The sequence below is a fragment of the Hippocampus comes genome, unplaced genomic scaffold (assembly GCF_001891065.2).
Source record: "Hippocampus comes isolate QL1 unplaced genomic scaffold, H_comes_QL1_v1.1 scaffold39, whole genome shotgun sequence".
In the NCBI taxonomy this organism is placed as follows: Eukaryota; Metazoa; Chordata; class Actinopteri; order Syngnathiformes; family Syngnathidae; genus Hippocampus; species Hippocampus comes.
Genome location: NW_017842054.1, coordinates 3702131 through 3706330, shown reverse-complemented (window position 1 = coordinate 3706330; position 4200 = coordinate 3702131). Strand labels below are relative to the sequence as shown.

Here is a 4200-nt window from a genome sequence, read left to right as displayed (position 1 = left end):
TTTTGAGGAGCGGATGGATAGTATGTTTGCTGTCAATGTGCTGTGCTACTCATTCAAATCACATGTTTTTGTTAGCTGTTTTTTTTTTTTTTTTGCACAGGCCCTGACACTACTCCTCCTGCCAGGCCCACAAAGTGCTCTCCAATTACAGGAAAAAGGAGTGCCACTGGCCCACAGATGAGTCCATCTGCTGCCAAGCTTTTATTCCATTTTGGAAATGGGTTGCCATGCCTTCCAAACATTTCCCAGTTGACAGCAGCCTAGTGTGCGTGCGTGCGTGCATCTGTGTGTGTTATGAAACTGCCTTTTACAGTGGATGCACACATGTTGAAACAAACACACACACGCGTACATAATACACTGGCACCGAATTGACAACAATGCCCGACTCAAATACATGTGTTGTTTCTGGAGTCCATCCATCACCTCGCTAAGATCTGGGTCGACTAGGGCAGCCTTGGCTGAGCCCCCCTCCGCCCTTCCCTCCCTATCCAGCCATACTGGAAACACAAGTCATACGCTCAAGACAATAACTGCGCGGAAAAAGGAAATATCCATTTACAGTTGCCTGAAGTGGGAACGGTTTGGCGGTTGGATAACTTGGAACTTGAGCGAAACTTTCCAGGAAACTAGGATCCCAAATTAGGCCAAGAACCAGAACATGAAAAAAAAAATCAAGTTTGGTGAAGCTTTTATACTATTTTATTACGAATTTAAGAGATACGATCGTTGGTTGTTAACGCACCAAATCTTAACATACTGAACTGTGAACTGTTCCCGATCAAAAAAAAAAAAAAACATGACAGGACTGTGAATGGGAGACACTTCACTTAAAACGGAACCTCCAGGAACGTAAAAAAAAAAAACATGACTGGACTGTGAATGGGAGACACTTCACTTAATATGGAACCTCCAGGAACATCCATCAAGATCACTTCCATGGACAATACACAGTCATGTACTGTATGCATGTACTGTATTTATGAGCATCTGAAGCATGACCACATTTGTGCGACCAAAGCCAATATGGCTGAGTCAGGCCTCTGGAGATGCAATCAGAGTGAAATCAGAGATTACTCACGGGCATGGCAGCCATGATGAAGATGAAGGCGGACAGCTGTCTCCATATCTTTGAGCCTCTTGGATGAATGGACCGAGATAACCCCAACAGCATGATCATAACCTGGGGAGAGAAGCGATTCTGAAACTCCTGGTCCGGAACCTGGTTTTTGTGGAATTTGTGTATGTATGCCATAAAACTGAGTCTCTGTTGTGGAAGTGCAAACAAAGCACGAGTAAAACCAAACATTCAGCCTGAAACGCTCACATTTCCACGTGTTGGCGAAACCTGTTAGGCACATGAATACACAGTCACCGCTCTTATTGCCAGATTGCCTGTCGCTGCCTTCAGGGAGGTTTCCCATAAGCGTGAATGACCTCGTCAACTGACTGTCACTGAGTCTGTGAGAAAAAAAAAAAAAAAGCCAACAAAACCACAAGGGCGAGTATTCGTCATCCATAATTTTCTTCATTAGCGGAGCCCAGAGTTCAAAGCACACATGGTGAATCAGCATGTAGCTGTTATGCTGAACGTCAATGTGAAAAGCTGCCAACAGAACTTAAGTCAGGACCAAGTGTAAATGATTTTAAATTCGGGTTAAAAACTATATGTCTCCCCTTATGTATAATGAATTGTAAATGCATTGCAATTGAATTGCAAGCTCGGGACATTTGCATCGCGTGTGGATTCCCCATTGAAAGCGAGGATAATCACCAACGGCGGCGGTGGCGAGTTGTTGGAGCACGGGCGTGCACAGGAAAGGCGCCTGCCTCCGTCACACATCTGTAAACATGTGCAGACGAGAGGGCAGCGCTGGGAGATGTTATCGGCGCAGACATTAAGCTGCTGGCAAGATAACCGATGGACACGAAACTGATAACTGGGTCCACATTAAAAGCCAAGCCTCGTCAACCTGCTTCGTAAACAAAAAAATTTAACGAGTCGTCATGATTAGCAATGCTATGAAGGTGCAAAAGAAGAGTCAAGACACAAGACAGACATGCTAACCAATATTTCATCGCTCCCACATTCAATTTGATACGTTTGTTTTTGGGGGTATTTGAAACAGAATACTCCAGACAGAAGCTTCCTGCTCAAGAGTTCCCACCAAGCACTAATCTACAATGGAACACTAATCTGTGCGAATGGGCGCAAAAGGCGTTGGTGTGGTTCCGAGTCAAGGATAGGTCGAGATAGTCGCGTTTGATCTGGCCGGGAAGGAGGACCACCGTCTTATAAAAGCATTGATAAAGCTATCATGCGGCGTTCATCCCCCCCAAATTTCAACATTTTCTCATTGTTTCCTTTTTTTTTTTTTTAAATACAAATCTCATGAAATAATTGGCTTACTTTTTATACATAAAAAAACAAATCAATCAAATATAACGTTATGGACAGAGTTATTACAAATCTCATGAAATAATTGGCTTACTTTTTATATTCAAAAAAATCAATCAAACAAAACATTTTATGGATAGAGTTCCCAAATTTACATTGAACTATAACTAATATTAAAAATGTGACTCATTAGGATTTTGTTTGTTTATGAATTATTACACACTTTTAACATAAATATATTCATTTTTCAATGTAATTAAAAATGTGACTCATTAGGATTTTGTTTGTTTATGCAGCAATGAATTATTACATACTTTTAACATAAATATATTCATTTTTCAATGTAATTTTCATTGATTTATCTTGTTAAAAATGGTCGGAGGTGTGACTGTACAATAAAAGTCAAATTGAGTACAATAAACAATTTTACATATGTTCAGTGTCTTATTGCATCATCTCAAACATGGATAACTATCACTGTAAGAATGAATGATTAAGTATTAAAATAACCTATTTTACATATTCACATGCAGAAAGCGATGGATGAACAACATAAATGTTTTGACTTTTTTTTTAACATGATCATTTTTTTTAAATTTCAGTAAAGAATCGGTTAATTCCAAACAGTAAATCAACTACAAATAATATACCGGTAATTACAAATGAGAATGAACTGAATTTCATGATTGAAATAAACTATGATACATATACATACACATTTGCATCTTTTCTTTCTTTCTTTCTTTCTTTTTTTTTAATGAATGCTCTGGTCCCGCTCTTTTTGGAAAATCGGTGCCCTTTTGTTTGGAAATGCACTTCACGCCTGTCAGAAAACCAGACTTCTTCATCATTAGTCCTCCCTTCCTTTGACACACACGCACTCAAAATAAGGGAGATGCAGGGAGCCCTTTCCTCAAGTGAAAGTCTTGTCTCAAGTGTTGATCATCACAGTCATTTAGGGAGGGGCCTAATAAATACATGCTCGGGCAGCATGGTGGGATTAGTGGTGAGCACGCCTGCCTGACAATTCTTGGCTCAGGTCTTCATGAGTGGTGGCGTTTAACATATTTTCCCGAAGGCCACCCCGCCCCCGGTAACTTGTAGCTCTAGTAAGTTTTCGTTTTGTTAAAAAGCATTTTGGTTTTGACTTCATAAAAGAAAAGTTGTTGTTTTTTTTTTCAATTTCAGTTTCTGTTATTTTGTTAACATCCTTGGGTAACATATGGTAAGATTTGAGGGTTGTGTCATTGCACTCTGAGCCAATCTTCTCCATGTCCAAAGCTTGATTAGCAAACCACTTTTGAGGCCGTGACACCGATTTGGGCTAATCGGTTGTTTTGTGGCTTTTTGCTTGTCTCTTCCCAGAGAGAAACTAGATTTCTCAAAGGCACGGAAAAGCGAAGCTTCAAGACACAAAGCAGTGAAATATAAACCCTAAGACCAATGCCCTGGGCAGACCAAAGCTAGAGAGAGAAGAAACAGATCTGAAATTTTGAATCTTAAGGTACTATGGAGTGGTTCCGGACTATACAAATCTTTCCACACTCCATGAGGAAAGAGAAATGAAGTCAAAGAGGCAAAGTGGAGGGAGCGATGGAAATAAGAATGCGGCAGTGTTACGACTTGTGCACATTTCCAAGGCCGGCTGCAGGATTTGCCAGCCAACATCAGCGTGAGATGGCCACAAAAGGCATTCTTCTGCTGTCATCTGATGGTGTGTACGCTGGATTTTTTAAATTGAGCGCAATGCCGTTTGACCGAGGCTTTCTATGGACTTTGGGGGGAGAAGGGGAGGGGGGGGG

General features: G+C 40.8%; 1 long non-coding RNA gene across 1 annotated transcript in view; it reads right to left on the bottom strand.

The window, feature by feature from the left end:
* Positions 1-892: 892 nt before the first annotated feature.
* Positions 893-4200, bottom strand: part of LOC109510231 (uncharacterized) — a 28588-nt gene continuing 25280 nt past the window's right edge. Inside the window, exon 8 of the long non-coding RNA XR_002167098.1 lies at positions 893-1183. This is a non-coding gene — a long non-coding RNA (uncharacterized LOC109510231). The remainder of the gene's footprint in view (positions 1184-4200) is intronic.